General features: G+C 36.5%; 1 protein-coding gene across 3 annotated transcripts in view; it reads right to left on the bottom strand.

Annotated features, from left to right (window-relative positions):
- Positions 1 to 21742, bottom strand: part of LOC124631800 (myc box-dependent-interacting protein 1) — a 42002-nt gene that overhangs the window by 19516 nt on the left and 744 nt on the right. The gene's annotated exons all lie outside the window — the stretch shown is intronic.

Below are 21742 nucleotides of genomic sequence, written 5' to 3'. Positions count from 1 at the left end.
TAATTATGGTTATGTATGCGCTAATGCTGTAAGTGCATCTGATTTGGTTGTTTTCTGTCACCATGATGTGTCTACTTTTGTTTACTATATCGGTTGAAGATAGACGTAAACAATGATTCATCACGGATAAGATTAGTGTTTAGATTTTATTTTTGTGTGATGTCATTCCGCCATCAAAGCATACTCGCATTTGTAATTTGCAGAAAGAGATATAATATATGAGACGAACAATGTATCATCCTCTACCTACCTAAGTCACATATCATTACCTGATTCACAAAGATTTTGTCTCATTCAGTTGCATCCACATCTAAACGATGCATAAACCGGTCGACCTTGCAGAGTATGGGTGTGCTAATTGTATGTAATTTAGTACACAATGAAGCTGTATGCTGTACCAGCCCAAACGACCTTTTAATTCTGCCATATCACTTTCCACTTTAGTTAGATGTATTGTTTGTTGTTGTAATGGATGTTGGAGCGGGTCATCAGATAATGAAGTAGATGACGTTGAAATAGCAGAAAGACAGTGTACCTAACTATCAGTGTAATCCCAAGCAGTTTTTATATCTAGTCGAAGAAGAATAAATTCGAACCTTGTTGCCATAAGCGAAGTGTGGAATGCTACAAGCGAAAAACTCTACTGATCATCTGAACATAAATTGACCACATGGTGTTGTAGAAACCAAGTTTCTTCTAGCAATTAATTACAAACTGTTTGTTAGATGTTCCATAATGCAGTCTGCTGTATCATTTAACGTATATTTAATTCAATAGCGCAAAACCTGTCCCATCATGATGGGATTACACTCCCAAGACATTTTATGGCTAACAGGATTGATATATCGATTATAAAGCTTTGTATATTGACATTATAGGGTACTGTGCTACAATTCGAAGCGAAATGACTGGTCGGAGGTATGTTTTGCATAGATATGGCAGGTTAAGGGTTAATACTATTGCATAATGAGTTTGCAGTGAGAACTCGCCAGTGTTTAGATTTGATTTAGAAGTGACTGGGTCTCTTTACAAACAAAATTATAGACATAAACTTCCTTGCTTACTTGCTTCGAAATTATGCTTAATTTCAAATATTTCGAACTGGCGGTGTTTTGAACTGGCCTCACGCCTTTTCTACTAGACTCGATTTAAGACTTGCAAATGCTCTGGGTAGGACGATGCGATAGAGATCTGATTATTCTCACACGCAAATATTTTTGCGTCAACACAAGTGCAAAACCATGGATCCTATCAGATCAAATCAAACAGCAGCAACCATTTCTGGATATAGATATTGTAGCGACTCCTGCGCAGAGCCGGCCATTCACCTGCAGTACGATGCCGTAAGCAGTCGGGTGACCTTCATACCGATGCAGTTTCATTCAAATTCTTATTGAATCTTGTACTTTTGTCGCATACTTATCCGAGTATATGAGGATAAAGGATATCGGCAAGTGTAAATAAAGATGATGGGAGGCAAATTCAGAATTATTTGTTTTTCAACGTTTCAACAAATGTTTTAAACATGGCTTCTGGTCCATAATGAGATGATCATCATTTTTAAAAAGGACACAGGTTTTTCTGATGTGAAAGCTAAGGTATTTGCACAGACCTTAAATTCCAATCAGCTAAAACAACAGATACATAAACAAAAATCGCTAGGTATAATCCATACCAACACACATCGCAAGCTCTATACATAACTTCTTACTAATGTAATCGCTATTAATATGCGAGATAATAATAATTGTGATTGTAAACAGTAGCACGGTAACGAAATCAGTTTACTTGGCAGGAACAGTACCAAGGACGATGGCGAAGCAGCTGGTAATGCCAATAAATAGAAGGAATATCATTACTTCATTCTGTATAGTGAACCAAATTATAGATGCATAATTTGTTGCGGTACAGATATTGACGGCAAAGGATGAGAATCGTATCATAAGAGGATCGTATTGTAAATCATAAGAGAGGTTCTGAGTGTGACTTTAGGACAAGACTAGAAAGAGCCTAAATAGTTTAATAACAGCTAATACCAAACTATGGGTAAGGGAAACTGGCTACTTGCTCCTCAGAGTATATCTATAAACAAAATACAATAAGAAACTCCGTGAGCAAAGTTCCATTGATGTGGGTGTACTTTAGTCATATTTACTACATTTGCAATCAGATGGACAATTGCTTGTTAAACATAATACATGGAGTATTAAAGGAAATAAATATGGAAGTTCATGCCGACATTCTAGTCAATACACTAGACTCCGATAACAATACAACATTAAGCTAAACAGCCTATTATTTGATAGAATATGAAACCCGTAGAGCCCACGCAATGCAATGTAAATGTGGAAACACTGATTAATTTTATGAACCGAATCATTATCAGACAATACAAAACTATTTGAGCTAATGAACATAATAGTAGGAGGAACGAGTTTAATCGCTTGATTAGTGAGCGTAAAATTTGTTTGAATACATTATCCTGGTATGGTAGTAGGCATGTCAATATCCTTAAAAAATATTACAGTAAAACACGTCACCATAGAAAACCACGAAATTATGAAGAACATCCATATAAGGTTTTAATGTCTGGAATAAAAACACATATGCGTCACATTTTATTGTACTGTTTACATGGAACCCACTAAATGTGATCTTTACTACCTACTGACTACATAAGATCATACGAATCACCATGTCTTGCATTCACAATGGATTTACTAGCTACAACTGCAGTACTTACAACTCTAGCCTTTAGTGTAATATTATTAGTGCCTGACCGGATCTTACTACTTTAGCTTCTGATATAATCCCATACTTAGTTGAGTGTTACGATAGGAAATGCCGTATTATGATTATGGCTGAAACATTTAATAGAATACTCTTATATTGTGTTCTATATGACGAACATAATCAAGTTTTGATAAAATTATTAAAAAAATATATTTGACCTACTGATAGAATCCATTAAATGTACTCTGTACACATATCTGAGTAGATAAATTTAACACCAGTGAAACAATACTCTTGGAAAAAACACCTGGCTTTAATGAAGAATAAGCAAAAGCCAATGAAGAAAATATTATAGCAGTAAATACTAATACGTTCATTGCAACAGGGGCAAGGTGCAACAAGATACCAGACGGCTCATGTTAACGCATCCCTACAAATGCAATATCCGACACACACATTACATAGTCTAGGATGGATACTCTATCAACTGTTGTAACCTTCAAAAAAGGTGTTACATCACTACATAGTATAAAACAAAAGTCGCTTTCTCTGTCCCTATAATCCTATGTATGCCTAAATCTTTAAAAGTACGCAACGGATTTTGATGTGGTTTGTTTGAATAGATACGAGTGACTGAAGAGGAAGGTTTATATGTATTTAGTATCAGCATTGCACCAGTGCGAAGCCGGAGCGGGTCGCTTCGCCAGTAATAAATAAGGGCTTGATCAAGTTTGCAGTCTGTTTCAGGAGCTTACAAGACTAAGTTCTGTGACGGTGTAAATAATGAATACCCCTGTGAAAGTAGAACGTTTTATTAATAAACAATTTCCGTCAACGTGGTATTCCATTTCCATTCATTTTTGTTTTTTCGCAGTCATTGTTATAATAGGTCGTTAGCATGACTGGTCTTTTTAAAGAGAGTTCCTGTTGATTTAGGAAGGACACTAAATTGCTCGCAATTTTCTTCCTTTTAGCGTTCCCCGGTTTGAAATGCGAGTGACCTGTTTACTGTGTGACTTTTGACACAGTTTTGCGAAGATGTTTTAGTTAAAATCTGTAGTCAGGCATTGTCTATAAACGTGTAAGTACCAGACACTATCTCCTATACAACATGTTTTACGTCGACCTAAAACCCAGTGCCTAAGAAAAGGATAAGTGGCACTTTGGCACTTAAATTAACATGCTACTTTGTAGAATACTCGAGACCTAGATACGAAAGTGGTAGGTACGGCTCAAATGCTGATCAGCCAACGCACTTATTACGTTCTTGACTTTCACAGTCAAGTTCAACGTGTTCATTTAAAAACTGTTGACCACTGCAAAAACCTGTCGGCGTTATGCAATATTTGCGATCGGCAATTTTTTATTCAGCGATTTCTCTTCCATAAAAGTAAGTACATAATTTGATGTTTGGCTGCCAATATTATTATGGGTAAGGTGTTACGAGAATCGAAAGCGAGATACGATGTTTTTAATTTCCCGAGACTGATATCAAATACGTCCACTCAAATATCTTTTAAGACTACTAGGTGCCAAAACGCCACTTGAAACTTAGGTTTACATCCATATTTTTAGACAAAGAGCACAAAACACTAGGTCCAATTCTAAAACGATGTTTAGCCGTCACGTCAAGAATACACGAGTCGTTTTAGTAAACTAGATCGACATGTCCAGTGACGGCTATTTCGAGCTCATTGTTGAGGCTGAATGCTATTGAGGACTGACGGATCACGAGCTGTGCATTTACAAACGTTCGGTCTATATTGTCATCTTTGAATCCTTAATATATGGTCAGTAGTCAGTACTCTTCTTCTGTGTATATTCAATTATTTTCGCAAAATCCAGTCTATAATGGGTGAAGCAGATCCTTACTTTACGCAAAATGGTGCCTATTTACCACGAAAGAGTAGCAAAACATTTACATAGCAATTTTCATGACTCGTAGAAGATTTTAACGAAAACGGATTTTATTCAGAGCATGATTTTGGAGTCGCAAATGAACATTTTATGCTATTCATTCTAAATAAAGTTGCGACGGATTTAATTACGCCGGGAAAGGCATCTAGGGAGTAGAGGAAGCTCAATTTGTTTGAACGGGACGCTGCAACGAGTAAGCAGATTATACATATTTTTATTTTTAGACTCTTATGTATTTCCACTTTCATCAGGCGTTTTTCTGTCATCTCTTATGTGTTAAGGTTTAAGTAGGAAATGTTTAAAGGGCTTTTGAGACAAGCTCATTGACGAAGAATATTCAGGTCACTAAAGTGTTTTATTCAAAACACTTCATCAAAACTTTGGCGGCTATCCCCTGTTAATAGAGTTTTAAGGCTTAAATAATCTCGAAATCACGAAATAGTCTAAAGAGTACAATAACCTATAGACACAAATAGTGCAATATCGAGGAAATATGAATATTAATGTAATAGCGTAACATTACAGGAAACCTATTTCCCAACACAATACTGCGGTGTACGAAATAAACGATCAAATAATATGTAATGACTTCGAACACGTACAGTGGCGTGAAAACACGAATTTAACTCAAAATCGATGTCAAAATTTTGCAATGTCACAAGGAGAGCAAATGTGGCAAGTATAGAAAAGTATTCCAAAGAAGTAGCACAGTAGTGGAAGTAGTTCTTGAAACCAATAAAGGTAAAATTGCGGTTTAATTGACGATCAAGTAGGAAGACAAACAAGGAAGTGTATAATCTACAGGTAAACAGACTTGTGTTCTTATCTTAGATATCTAAAACGTAAATCCTTTGAAGGGCAATTTAATGAAGCTACTTTAAGTGATAAAATTAGATATACTGCACCAGAACATTTGATAGATGATATGTAAATAAAGCTAACAGTCTCACAACCTAGTTAGGAGTTTCAATTCCAAAGCCCAAAAAGCAAGACACCCATGACGACAATAAAATAAAAGTACATATTGAAACTATTCACATGAAAATGCGCTCCAATAAACATGTAATAAACCTTTATTTCGAACGACCTGTATGCCTATTCACCTGTGAAGTACAAGCAAAGTTTGTCAATAAGCGCTCAGTACAATGACGCTCTCGAATTAATTCAGCACTAAACTGTTTCTCATGTATGAATAGATCAGCTACTGGATATTACCGACGTGGACGAGGCGGATAATAAGATACAATTAGGTTACTGTTGTACCTGAATGGGCCTCGCCAATGACCTACTGATGAGAATGTAGATAATCGCTTCTTGGGAAAAAATATTTTCTCTTAGCAAAGTGTACATGTCAACGGGAGGTTATCATAATTGTAGAAGAAGGAACTGGTCATCCGCTTAGATACTAGTCAAGAACAAACTACATCCTGATCAGAGGCTGAGAAAACACTGTGATGAACGGGAGGAAGTGCAGTCTTGGGGCTCTTAGAAGATTGGCTACCTGATGCCTCCTTGCACTGTTATCATCTTCAATTTAGCAATTACCTATAACTGCGGTCAAGGCTGCTATCATAAACAGAATTCTCTTGTAATGCGTGGAATTTTCATCCAAGTGTAGCCAAATAAAAGTTTATGGCGATGGCGTAAAAGTTACCGATAGTCAATCTCCGATAAGCATCAACAAAACATTTTTGATAATTTGAACAAAATTTGATAAGCTCCTGCAAGATAAAGAACAATGCATTGTTAATTTATCAATCATTCAATCAACAGGCTATGTTAGCAGTACACATAAAGTGTCATCAATGATTAGGCGAAAGGTGCGATAAACGACTGTAGGCGTACAAAATTAAAATACAAAGAATGAGAAACACACAAACGGTGTAATTAAAAATAATCTCGTAGGTATAAGATTCACATATACTAAAAACAAATCGAGTGGGACAGGCGAAAATAGAAAGCAATGGACGGAAGATGTGTGTCGCGACTCCGGCGCAGGTGGACGCGAGGGTGGGGGCACGCTAGACAGAGACGACAATATACACGGAACTAATTTTACGCAAAAAGAAAAGGGACAGGGCGGACCGGCCAGTTTAACAACATCCACACATAGCAACATCTGGCTTTCGAAGCAACTAGAGAAATGTAATATTGATGGTTCGAGCAATTAGGAACGCGATAACTTTGGACTTGAAACAACATTCTTAGAAATAGTATGAAAATAGAGACTTTGGAAGTAAAAAATACGACAGCACATACGGGCTACGCACGGTATCAGCTAAACACACAACGCAAGGACGCAACATTGATTATAAAATAAAGCTAATGGCTTACAAGCTGCAAATATTATCTCAGCTGACGCTCGTGTAAATTAAACAATTGGAAGCGAAATGTACGCATGTTGTGTGAAAACTGAATTAAACAACGCAGTTTCGTCATCGCCGTAGGCGGGTTATCACGCTTTTGCCTTCGTGACATTTGGCGCATAGCTCTGCGAGGCGAAGGCAACGCTCCGGGGATGCCTCGGGCTCGACTCTTTGGACGTTCACTCGCCGCATTCCAACTAAACAGACAACGTGTTGCGAAAATTTGAAACAATCTTGAGTAAACAATGTTATTTTCTCGACATGAGAATGAAAGTAGGAATAGTGTTTGGTTTTATTGATGTCAGCTCAGAAAAAAATGTAGTGGGCGATAAAATATTGCATCTGAATGTAACAACATTTAGAACACGCATTGCGATGAGTGTTGACAAACTGAAGGATAGCGGCACACTAAAGAACTTTTTACATACTACATTTAATGACAATAAAATTGTAACTGATAAAATTAACAAAGGCCGATTGTGCCTCTTCAATAAGTCAACGACACGGCTGATAAAATTCCAACAAAACAACACTGACAATCATTCATAAATTATACGAACAATCGTAATAGCCCTGTGGAAGAACCGAAGGCTGTTACATAAAAAGAATCTATGGCAGACTCTAATCTTGACCTCATTTCTCATTTAAAATAACTTTGGAATACGTCAGTCGAAATGTGCCGTCTTTATAAGACTATTAAAATTATATGTTATGGTCCCGATTTGAATTTTACGAGGATGAATGCCAAGCATAATAACTTTGAGCTGTTACTTACTTACAATCTTATAACAAAGCATCATAATAATGTTAAAGAAGCTGACATTGAAACTAAAAATTAGGTATATGTATGCAATCTCCGCATAAATCTGAGGGTTTTACGGAAATCATATTTCTGCCGGAATAATGTGTTTAGATTCCAGTATTTGTTGTTGATGATGTTATTACTACTGCAAGAAGTTTCGTAAGATATTGTTCGCAGTACGTAATGCACATTGGCTTTCTCTAGTAGCGATAGGATGTGATATCTATTCGTAGACATACGCTTTTCCGAACAAGTAAGGGACACGAACATCGAAACACACATACAAACAAAGCTTTAAATTAACCTGTCAGACAAAACATGAATTTCCACGAGCCACTCTCACAACGTGCTCATGAAAATGCAATTACATATCTATAGGAAATATTCTCGTTTTAATATGGAAATATGATACGATCCGAGGACAAGTGTTCAGATCACTGCAATTAGAGCAAAGATAGCCCAAATATTCAGTGTCTGTGACGACCTTGTTTTCATTTTCGTTCACCATCGCTTTGAAGTCATGCTCATTGGATTCGATACTAATGATATTTGTAACAAATGACATAATAAAGTTTGAGACGACCTTTGAATATACTGCTTAATTTTCACGAAGACGTGCTTCAGATGAAGTAATTACGATAGCACTTCATTTGGGAGATGTTACAAAATATTTCCAAATGATTCACTTGAAATCTTACGAGTTGATTTCAATTGCATGTATTTATAAAACGTTCTGAATGTTAATCCAAAGATTAACATCATCATGTTTTTCATAATTCCCAACTTTACTGTTAGCGAAATGTAACGACATGACGAAATTAGAGCGCGGTTTTAAGAGTTATATTGCGATGCTAATGTTTCGAATTAACATGAAATAGGCGAGGGACGTCATAAAATCTTCGACATTGCACGTCTAGAATGAGCATTGGTATAAGAGAACCAGGTTGAAGGCGTAAAACAGACAATTTATAATAAACCCTCTAATACATTTGATTTTCGGAGCACGACAAAGAAGACACCAAACTTAAATTGAGCATGTAATTCATAAGGCGTGCAGCTATCGAGACCGGATTCCACCGATCGGATCGTACAGAATGCATTGGAAAACGCATTATGTATGTAAGTGTACACAAATGGTACAAAACTTGTTCGGTTAGACCAAGCGCCGTGTTGACTTTAACATAGACAGGTTCCAAGCCGCGCTTTTTGTCCAACAAGGTATAGCAATATCAATAAACTCGTTTATCTCGTGAAAGATAGCCCTCCTTTAATGGTTTAAGGCCCATTAGAAAGGTATATTGATTCGATTGTAGCGCATTAAAAGAAGCATCGCAGCTTGAAATACGATTATACGATTACAAAGTTGGTCTTCAACAAAAAATACTGCATGATGTCACCAATCAGTATTATAGATTGTGCATAATATAAATCATTAAAGACAACAAGACAAGGAGCCAAAAATGCGCATGCCCATATAAATCGCAACCAAATATTAATGGGCCGTGCTTTAGCGCCAAAATACAATTCAATTAATGACGCATAACGATCGTGTTACACTTGTTGCGCCGTCTAAACATTACAATGAGCAACTAATTACTGCGATGCATGACAATCAAGGCACGTGCAACACTCCTCGACACGGTGAGCAATTCTGCTCAATCAATATTTTAATACAAAAAGGTTCACGACTTTTAAAGGTCCAGCTACAATGGTAGACAATAAAACGGCGCCAGAATTGAATGACACGTGCCAAAAAGAAGTTCGCATGCCATCGGACACAGAATCCAGCTTACTAGACGGGAATAGTCACACCGCCGCCTGGCCTGGCGGCCGTCCATACGAGAAACCGCTCTAAAATGTCCTAACTCAATCGTCGCCTTATCGCAATTTTCAATCTTACACGTAAGTATTTAGGTGCCTTTTACTCTGAACTGTTTGTGGATGTAGGTCGGGACGCTGATCATGGGACGGATATAAGTTGCGTCTGCGCCGATCCTTACGTAATTTTTGGTTGACGATGAACTCAATGCGTCACAACAGTGCTTCCGGAAGACGGATAGCCGAATCTTGTGTCCCTTTTGTAAATCAATGTACAAAAGGTAGAATTAGCCAGTATCGAAATGACCTTGCGTGCACGCCTCGTGGTATGGTGTTTATATTTAGACAAAGCCATTGGACGGACTCCATTAACTTGATGTATGGGTTGTTTTGACGGCATTTGAACTTCATGGGGAGTGTTTGATTAAAGAAAGCGATATGACCTTACGGATTCAAGGAGCTTAGAAAACATTGGAAGCATTTGGAATTCCATAGTTCAGTTTGTTGGTTCTGCACGCGGAATATATTTTCAGTGAAAACACATCTAGATTTAATACTGACCGCTAACGCTGCCGTGACATATTTCTCGGGAAAATCATATTTTACTGTTGACTCTTCAGTTTGGGTTAATGTGTAAAAATAAAAATGTGACTAACTCACACAAAAAATAAATGTATCAGTGAAACTAATGAGTTTAGACAAGTTATAAATCTGTGTCACACTAGAGATGTTTTTAAAATCTTTGCTAATTTTTTTGATGGTGTAGGTCTTAATTAGGGAAATGATTTATTATAGAAACATCCTGGCCACTAATGCGTTAAACGGATAATTAAATCACCGAAAGTGTGGCGAACTAATAAAGTCTATGAAATGATGAGATAGATATAGAACGAACAGCGAGCGATACGTATAAAAGGTTTTATTTAAATAATTCAGAAGCAAGGTTTCGTAACAAATTAGCACATGGTAGCTAAGAGTTACCTGATACTATGGCCTTTTTAGTTAGTGGAACTATCGTGATCGCTTTATTAGGAAGTGAGGACAAGCGTGAACATGACATGGGCATTTGGCAAGTTACGGCAAATATGACGAAACATTACATTTTTACTTAGTTGTTGATTGCTATTGGGACATTGAAAGTGGTGTACGTCGGGTGTTAAAAGGTTATGGATTTTCAAGCAGTTCTTAATGAAAGAATGTCTGGCAGACACAAAACAAAATATTTGCATGTACAAAATGAAACAGCTCCTGACGTAATATAAACATGGACAAAAAAGGACTCAACCCAATAAAGAGCTGAACAAAAAGAGACAGAACTTACTAGGGTATGCTACACATGTCGCGATTAAATTATTTACGTCAAGGCATTTACACCATCGATGGAGGCACGATGTAAAAAGTAGAAAATGTTGTTATGGAGAATTCAGAATCGAGTCACGTAGGTATATCGACACGTAGGGACCTTGATCCTGAGCCAGTCTTCGTAATAATGTCCATATAAGAACAGGCTGGGGGAAGGGATTCTACAGACGCCATTTAAGTTAGTGTTTAGTGTCATTTTGGCAATGCGTGGGAATTCAGGCCGTTCACCCGTGGACCCTGACTAACACGAACGTTTTTGGACCTTCTCCAAAAACAGTAACTTGGTTTCGCAGTATGGAGACATACCGATCGATCAACAGTGCGACGGAAATATGAAATCATTGGATGTTTTCTTTTCTTGGATTTTTCCACAAGACGTCGATAAAGCAAGAATGATCGACATCAACGTTGAAATAAAAAGCAATAAACGCCAGAAAAATAAACTAGACGCTGAGGAATGAAATATTAATAACTACCCGTGTTTCCTGTGCTCATTGAACAGAAATATAACGAAACAGTTATGAACGTTTAGACCTACATAGCTATGCAAAACAAAGAAAACCGCGAGGTAAATGAATGTGCCAATAATAAATACGAACAAAGCGGTACAGTCGAACATAATATTGAAAAAGGTAAAACAGACACAGATCAACAATTGGTGCGATAACAAGAGATAGTGATATCGGTACCAACAGCAATGTGCAAATACATGATGTAGGTAAACATTGAGCTGATCGCACACGCAACGCTCTGCTCTGCTTGCTTTTTGTGATACTCAACGGTATAAATTATTTGTGAAAGATCGAAAAGGAAAGCAGTATTGATCGAACGATAAAAAATGCAAACTATTTTTTGCCTTCATCGATGGTCTTCGCATATTCATTACTTTTCAGCAATGAATGTGTGTTGTTTTCTAAACTAAGTAGAACTGTACGTTTGCATCATAATAATTTAAACACTGTACATACAAACACAATTGTTCTGATATTTTGGGAAAGGCCTAACAAAGAACGATTAATTTAAACAAAAACTGTTTTCACTTTTACACTAGCAGTAGATATAACTAACATAAACCAACCGACGAGGCGATGGGAAAACACCTACGTCTACATATAATGAAATCCCATGAGGCAGGATGTATTACCTACAAGACGGTTTTTTTACAATGAACGTATCGTTTAGACTTTCTTTGATAATCATAAAAGTAGCACAATTCGAGCAATTTGTTAGGATATGAGAGCAGACGCTAGCGGCTAATCTTCTGTCTGAGGTCAGAGGTCACAACATTAAGAGCTGTCATTTGTTAAGCGATCTAACTTGTAGATCCCCGCAGTCTAGATAACGTTAAAACGGTATTTTCTTATTTGAATTCATCAACTTAATCGTATTCTATTCAATATTTAGATGATTCACGTATTACGCCATTTTTACTGAACCTGACATTGCCAAAACCATCTTAGACGTATTTAAATTTATCATCTTACTGGTTTAACCATTTATCTATGTTACACATTTTTCTGATACAGACTGATAAAAACAAATTCTTATTGATATAAGCTGATTACAGATTGACATATGTATATTTTTGTAACTGATACATGGGAATTTTTGAGAAAGGTTTTAAGTTTAAGAGGTGTTCCGATAACTTTAAATTTTATAATGTGGTAGATAAATCAACCTTACTTGTATTTAATGCCAACTAGGAATGTATTAATGATGTTTGCCGTAGGTGTGACCACTATATTGCAAAACGCGTAGGAATCAATATATTCACTGCGCACTTTTATAGGCAACAATTTTATATGAGACGAACTATAATTATTGAAATGAACAAGGAAATCTGGTCACGAGTGAGCGAAAATCTAAGTAAGGTAAGATTGCAGTAGTCTAATGAGTACGTACAACCTTGGAATGGAAAAGAACGTCTCATTGAGATGTCACTGTTATCTGATTAAAAGACAAGGAAAACGTATGTGCTCAAAGATATAACGATACGTCAAACAAGTAAACACATGTAAAAAGGCAATCTTAAAAGTGTTTTGTTCTATTCACAATTTATTCTAAGATTCTCAGAAAAATATGGAGGATTTATTGTTACGTGACCTAATGGTCACGTTCACGATCATAGAAGTGAATTGCATTAACTTACATACGATGTATATTGTCAGTATCAACTAAAGCTATGACGAAGGAGATGAACTTCGTTTGTCGAAAATCTTCAATGCTTCGGAACAAGAATATGGCGATGTACTCACGGCTTATCAAGATGATGATAATTTTGAGGCCATACCTGAAAACGAGGAGGAATATTTTTAGAAGTTATGCAATTTTAGAAACAATTTGATTTATTTGGAAAATTTTCTAACAAACACTTTAGATTCTAGCTGCGTATGTATTTTATTCAGCACACTGCAGTCGTTTGACTTAATGATTTATCATCATCTGCAAAACACAAACGTTGTAGAAATACATAGACCACTGATTAACTAAAGGTCAGCCATGCAAAATCACGCGGTTATTTTATCACTATTAGATTCTTGTCATATGCCTCTCGTCTTGTAATGTTGCAGTTTAAGTCAACTTGCAATTGCATCATATCGATTAATGACTTTTGCAAAAGCAGAAACTAAACACTATCGTATCTACATATAAATATATTCGATAACGATAGATTGCCATGACATGCTAGTTATTCTATGTTCAAGACTGGTACTAAATAGAGACAGACAGGCCACAAAACAACAGTAGCTGATGTGACTGGCGATCAACATCCAAAGGTTCATAAGAATCCAACTAAGGAAGATAAAACACCGACCGCTCCAGCCTCAGTAGGTCGTCTCGTTGGAAATGTCCGCGCAAATGCCGCGTCGCGAATTCAGTGTTACCACAAACACGCACCTGAGGCTACGTGCCGCCTCGAGAAAGTACAAGTAAGAGAAGAAAGTGCGTGGACGCAAAAACAACCGTCCCACTGTACAATCGGAATTCAGCACGGACCACCGTGTGAACATAATAAAGGGATTGTTGAGAATGATATATGGGAGATATGAGATTATGAATGGGATGTAGATTACCTTCGTTTAAATGATGCAAGCGCTTGTGAGACTTAATGATTATCAGAAAACTATATTACGAGAATTCCTAGAACGGGACCTCTCTCGATTACATTCCAGATAACAAGCAAAGAGGACTCGGGAAAGATAAAATCGAAAACTAATTTCAGGATAGGGCGAAGTAGATTGGTAATGGATATGTGTTTATGGCTTAGAAGGGTCACGAGTCCCGGTTTAATTAAGCGTGGCTCCTCTGCAGGCCTGTTATTTCATTTGTTCCTTATATCATTGTTTTCACATTGGTTTCTAACTGGTAAAAGTCTGCGACTGCAAATATTTTTAAAGCTATTATCAGGGTATAACCACTGACTTATTGTTTGTTTTCCTAAAAAATTGCAATGACCGTGGAATCTCGGATATATTGTGCCTATTCAATTTGTTTTTACTGTTTCCATATAATAACACTCATGATATAACAGGAATAGATTTTGAGAGAAACTCCACTTAGAATCCCAACAAATCTTGAAGATGGTCATTAATCATTTTGATCTAACGTTATTATATTAACCTTCGGAAGAAATACTGTGGCAGGAATGCAGTATGCTGAATAGTAGGTGTCAAGATCAAATAAAAGGAATGTTCTCTTGAAGGTAAGCTAGATGACTTTATGGGCACATTCGCTCTCGCATATGCGGAAGAGAGTGTGCTCTTGTTTACAGAGAACCATATTGGCCAACTACCTCTTTCTGTTTCGTCATTGCTGTTCAAAAGATGCATTCCATTTTCTCTGTAGAAAATAACCTCAACAATTATGACGCAAATCAGAGGATGGGATATAAACCTACATACAAATAAAACTAATTTCCTGAAGCAATAAAACATTGTGACTATTTTCAGGTCATTTGAATCTTCAATGTTTTAAATCTAAACCTGTTTTATGTGATGATGAGTCACAGCATTCTCTGACATTGACGGTTATCACTGTGGCAACAGAATTTATTTTTGGCATTTTTTAGCCTTTCCTATTACTACGAAACACGTTCTCGTATAACGGTCCGTCAGTGTAGATAATCAATATTTTTTACGAATTATTTCCTGGTACTTGAATTTCTCTCAGTATTTTTGGAGATTTTAGATAGAAATTGTGATTTTACACTTTTTTTTCTTTTGCTTCTTTATGTTCATAAGCTGTTCTTCTCGACCTCATTAGTTCACTTCCAAATACAACTCCAACAGGTTCGTTATTTCTAGTGCGACAAACCTTTTAGAGCGCCATAGCCTTGGGCCTAAGCATTAATTCGATTATGCAAACTGATCTTCTAGTGCCCCAGTTTCAGTACGAACTACAACTGTTAGAAGTCACACATTTGAGTTTAACGATAATTGTTAAGTTCCATGTTTAAGAATCGATTCATTTCAGCATTGTTTTGCTTTTGTCATTGTTATATTACGTTAACATTGAGTCAGCTTCTATGTATGTATTTTTGTGAAAAAGTAAATTATGGGATAACTACTTTTTAATATCTAATAGAATATTATGATTGATCACGAAATATTTAACCCTCTATGTCATGAACAGGGCACTCCAATGTGCTAACTTTATATGCTTTATAATTAGCTCACAAAACATTCATTTCTATATCGATACTAGTGTAACAATTGGCAACAGTCACAGGAAGTGGGCGATGGTGGTGTAATACATGCCATAGTTTTTAACACGGCATTTTGGAGTACTGGCTAAACCGATTGCGGTGTTTCTGTATTTTGTAATCGCATATTGGCTTATTGGAATGTTACCAATGACACGGCAAATTAAAGTAATGGATTTTATTGCAATGAAATAATTTGCTTAAGAATTCAACTTTTTGGGCATACTGCTACACTCAGAGAGCCGTAGGATTAAATATTCTTGGCAGCCTTTTCCAACCATGCTCGCATACTTTTGCAACAATGAATCTAAATATCGCGATAAAAGGCAAAGTGCGGCGCCTCATTAGCTCATTCGATGAGTCACAGTTACAAACAGAATAGACATAAATTCCTTCAGTCAAGTCACAAGTTAAGGGCTAAGTTAATGTAAACACATGATAAGCCACGTCATGTATTCTTTTACTTGTAAATCAAGAATACCCGAACAGTATTGAAACAAATAGTATTGAACTAGCTGATAAAGCAGAACAAGATTTAACTGAAGAGTTAAGATAACCTTGGATTTAAGATAAAATTGACTGTGAGTGATATGGTACTGAGATTACAGGTACACACCTAGAATAAGAAGACAATATCCTGATTCTCGCTTTCCCAAGCGATAGCACAAAGGTAGAAATGTTAGATGAATTTATGGCAAACATTTTCCACACATAAATCTGAGTATTAAGAAATGTGATTAAACGAAAGTGGTTGCTGGAGGTAGGCGGGGCGTGGGATAGGCGCAGTTTCTATGTGGGTGCAGTGGTATCAAGGAGAACACCCACAGTTTGGTGACGGACTATTATGCTAATGTAAAAACTCGGCGAAATCGCTTTTATAGTGATGTCACCAAACAGTTGGAATGCTGTCTTCCAAGTTATTGTTTGAGTTAACAAGTATTTGTTGTTATCGTCAATGTGCTGTAAACTTTAAATTGCACACATTTTAAATCTAATAGGCTTTTCTATCATTCAAAAGTCTGGAAATCAAATTGCATTTTATGAACGTTTCCCTGTCGCATTTCCTGACTATCGACCCTGAAGCTAACTAAGAATACAAATGACTCATGCTATGTGAAAATTGAAAAATACTGTAAAGTTAAAATATTCATCTCTTATTTTTTGCAATCTATGAAGGTCAATCTTGTACCAGAAATAAGTAGGTGTATCACAAATAAAAGATGCGAGTGTAACAATTTAAGTGCACGTTATGCTATCGGATCTGTGTAAACTAGGTCATGTAAATATAGTCATACACTATATTCATATTGTTTCCCAAACACCTGTTCATGGCATAACAGCATCGTAATATAACATTGTTTGGCCTTGATTTACATCTCACAATCCGCGCGTAATGACTGCCGACAAGTTTGTTGACCAAACAAAAAATGACCCGAGCAATCACGACAGGTCACGAGATGCAAGACAACGGGCGGAGGACAAATTAGAAAATTCTATTGTTTACTAACTGCAACTTGAAGCGGTCAAATTACCATATGAGAGGTATTTGTTGAACGATTGACAGTCGCGTCTCGTCTGCATCGAGGGCATAGAAAGTTCTTTCATCTTGACAAGGCTGAAATTGACCATACACAAGTTGTTTAGGCGTGTATTTGCATAACAAATATTAGAATCAACCATTGGAGTGGTCACTTTCGACATGACATTATTTGGTAACCGTCCAAACGTATCAGACGCTATTCTGGTTGCGGTTGAAAACGAAATTGAATATTTGAAATGTTTGTGTCAAGATATATTTTATGTGGTTTTAGGGATCATTTTAACTGTGGCACAATCTAGCTGGAACATATTCAGAATTTTCTTTAGAACTAACTAACAAAGTGTCAATGAAAGAACTGAAGACTAAAATTTTAGATCTACCATCTTTGTGGTCTAATTGATGTTATCTGTAAACTCTCACTCATTTAAATTCTAATATACAAACAGAAATGTCTGTAGCAGACAATAAACACGATGAGTGGTGGGCGTCGGCTGGCGTTCCCATGACGACTGCACAGTTCACAGTTAACCCAACTGTTAGCATTAAGCATTGTCACGTATCGACCTTTGCAAAACATGGAATTGTCCACGAATTTAGGTCTTATGCTAACGCAATAAAGAATACCGAGGAAGTAAAGATCATTTTGCATGATATGTCTCTAGTTATTGGAATAGAAAAGGGCTTGTGACTTCCTACTGATGTTTGCAAGCGGAATGCGTGAATAGATGATGATGATAGCAAAGTTCTCAAGATATGAAGACGTATGAAAATAATGGCTTCACTGGTAATAAAAAAACGTTGTAGATTTATTAATGAGGTAAAATAATAGGCCCGGTACCAATGATTTAATTTCTTTAAAAATATGAGTAAATAAATCCGAACAATATAATTTAAGGTAATTTGGCAGAAATAATACTACTTCAACTTTTATAGTCATGCAAGTAATTAGTCACTGTTGAAGGAGATTCTCTAAAGCTATTCTAACTTCAGATATTTAAGATTTAGAACAATCTGACGCTCCCAAACGTGTTTCTAAGGCACTGACAGTCGATTAATTAGATGAAATCATACCCAAAGCTACTCAGTTCTCACCAGGGGTCAGAGACGTGAAGTTCACGTGATTGATCACTCTGGTAATAAATTGCGAATATCCCAGAGCCACCCAATCTATTGCCGCTAACCACATTTCTGTATAACGGTCTGGCATAACATAAAGATTGACAATTTCGAATCCATTGTGCCCGTGATAGAGTGCCTAGTTTCCTTTTTGCTCTCTTTCGACAAAAAGTTTGTAGTCTGATGTGTATAGGAGTGTATCTGTAATTACTATTACTCTACACTCCTATACACATCAGTCTACAAACGTGCCTAGATCGTTATTGGTTTCTTTCAATGCATTTGCTTTCTAGTTCTAAAGTTCTAGTATATTTTTCGTAAGTTCACGCAGCATTTTCTTTTCCTTTTTTTCTGTAAGTGTGACACACCACACATTAAAATAATAATATCTGATTTAGCTTTTTTATCCTCATGTAACTTTGAAACATCAAAATAAAACAGGATTCATCTTCCTCATTGTTGATCCAATGAAATCGGCTTCAATTGCTATTGAAATTGTGTAATTGTTGCGTGGAAGCCAGTACAGTACAATGTCTTTATTTAGCTTACATTTAGGGCCCAACCTTCGGAATGCTCAGATTGGTAACCATCGGAGATCGGGTTTATTTTTACCGGAGAGTTGGAAATTTCCGCTAGATTATATAAATCTGACATAATATTAGCTGTTATCTCTGTAGCGTGCGTAACGTGATAGATAGGTTTAATTACTGTAGCATTTATTAAAACGGGAAGTGTTAAGATAAATTGCATTTTATCATGGCAGGTGATTTACCCAATATAGCGCAGATCTTGGACTCTTGTTGGTCAGATTTTTGTTTTCGAAAAAGAGAAAGCTGGGGGAAATATTTGAGGCCGGTTATTTACAGGTTTACACGGAGTTTGGGCATAAGTAGAACTAATGATCCAACGACTACAGGATCACGACGAACAGTTGTCAAGTAGAATATGCGTGCTGATCCGGTAAATAGGATAACAAGAGTTAATGACATAATACGATTCAAATGATTGACACCTAGTTCCACCTTTTATCTATTTCATTGGATTTATCTATGTATGTTAATAGTGTTATCTCAATTATTCACTGTACCTTTTCATCTAGTAGGTATGCTAATTTAGACGGACCAAATGCATGCTCAATATAGGAATTCTTTGAAAAGGGTGGTCTTCAAAAGAAAGCTTGGGAACAAAAAATGGAGCCCACATGAACGCACGTTGATATTTCCGACGCCAAGAATGTATTAAAGGGCAGAACAAAACCGGTTGATAGTAAAACGTCCAGATTGCCGAATGCCTTTGGGTCACGTTTTATGTGGCTGTTCCGCCGTTAATTTGTAAATTAGCGTTTATATTATCAGGAATATTATAGTCGTAATGGCTAATAAAGCGGTTAAGTGGTTAAGGCAGGCGTGCAATATTTGGGACGAAAATAATCGATAAATCGAAGGGCGAAGTTTGAATGGTCACTGAATATTTTGGGGACGCTGCGGATTAATTGAATTCTTTACGATTCTTTGAAATGGGTCGTTCTAGATCAGAATCTCAATTAAATCGAAAGGACGAGTTATCTTCGACTGAAGTAACCTTAGAACAACATTTTTGGATTTCCTTCGATTCTTCTTCTGCAGGCTTAGTGACTTCCATGATACCTGATCAACATTACAACTTTGGGATCTGGTTCTACATGACCACTCGAAGTATTGCGTATTATAGCCTGCTCAAGCCTCAAGTATGCTCATCTGAAGAACATTCAGTTGTCTACTTGATACCTTCCTCTTTACGGGCACCGGTGACTTGAGCGCACTTGAACATCGTCGTCAGATCCAAGTGCACTTTGTGTAAGTTCTGTTTCAAGCTAAATATTGTGTTTAGGGAAGGCTGCTAAATGAAGATCTGGTTTGAATGGCTGATCTACTAGGGCAAAGAATATACGTGGTGGATTACATAAGAAATATCGCAGTATTTACAGTTGACATCGCACGGACATCCTGCCGGCTTGTTAAGGTTTACGAGATAATTAATATTCAGTTAGGTATAGTGAAAGATTTTGTTCATTCTGTCAGCTTGTTTTGCGAGAGCAGATTTCCAACCTAATAGGGCTTGTATTATCAAGGTTAAGGGCTTGTATTAATGGGAAGTTAAACACCAAAACAGTCAGATGAGGCATCATTTGCAAAAAAAAGTCTTAACATTTGCGTGTCTTACGGGGACGAAATTAATGCTATGACAGTTTCACCCTCTAAGTATTCAAATGACGTCATTAGGGGTTTCCATTAGTCACGCTCATTATAGGCATAGTATATTTATGTTTAAAGGTAGAAAATGAGAGTGCAACGAACTTGTAAGTTAGCTACGGCGCCTATGACTAATTAGTAATTACCCTGATTGAGCTTGTTTATTGACATTCAAATGGTAATTAATCGTATAAAGAGTTATCAGGTTTTGTGTCTGCTGTGGTAAGCCTGTGACCTACATATGTAGAATGCGAACATCAGATAGGAGTGGTACATAATATTATGTCCTTATGTACTTTTGTTTTATGATTGTGACCTTGTCCGAGCTTTAAAGGGTCCCTTTATTAAGGACAGGTAATCTACAAGAAACTAGTAAACTTGCAATTTATGTTGCAATGTGTATATTTTGCACGATAAACAAAAAATAAGTGAATGAACCTGGAAAATATTTAATATTGTTATTCAAGCACTACTGAACTTGACATTGAATATCAGGTTTTTAATCTTCATTCAAAATATACAAAATTCATGCAATATTCAGTAGGATTTCTCTAATACTATGCATAATTTAGTTGCACATCTTGGTACTTAACTGTGACACAATGCTAAGAAAATATTGTAAAGTCTGGAGTATTAAAAACAAGGAGGATTGGTGTGATGTTAAAATGTAGTCTAGTAAATACTCCTTGCTGGCAATAATGTCATAGATAGCTGATGATGCTGCTGGGCCATTTGCCAGACTGGGTCAATAACCGACTCTGTATGTCTATGGTATAAGCTAATCTGGTTTTTTTTCTAGGTAACTAGGTAATGTTTATGGAACACAAATGGCAAAATGAAAGTAGTTTCATTTTTATTTTGTTTGAGAACCAAAACTTTATATTTAATGAAAAAACTGTAATTTACCTATTATTTACCGATTAAGGTTTGGATAATATAATAAGATATTTATAAAAAAATCTATTTAAGGTATGGACCATTGCAATTAAAATCTGGGTCAAATATTAAGCCATTAGAAACTAATTTAACAACTAATACTGTGTCTAGGCAATGGTTACAATTATAATTCACAGAACCACAGTCACAGCGAGACAGACCACATAAAAATAGATGAGTTGAAATATCCACATTATTTTTGCGAAAGCAGCCCGACAG

Source organism: Helicoverpa zea, chromosome 7, assembly GCF_022581195.2.
Source record: "Helicoverpa zea isolate HzStark_Cry1AcR chromosome 7, ilHelZeax1.1, whole genome shotgun sequence".
Lineage (NCBI taxonomy): Eukaryota > Metazoa > Arthropoda > Insecta > Lepidoptera > Noctuidae > Helicoverpa > Helicoverpa zea.
Note: the sequence above shows the minus strand (reverse complement) of the source record. Positions and strands in the feature narration are given on the sequence as shown.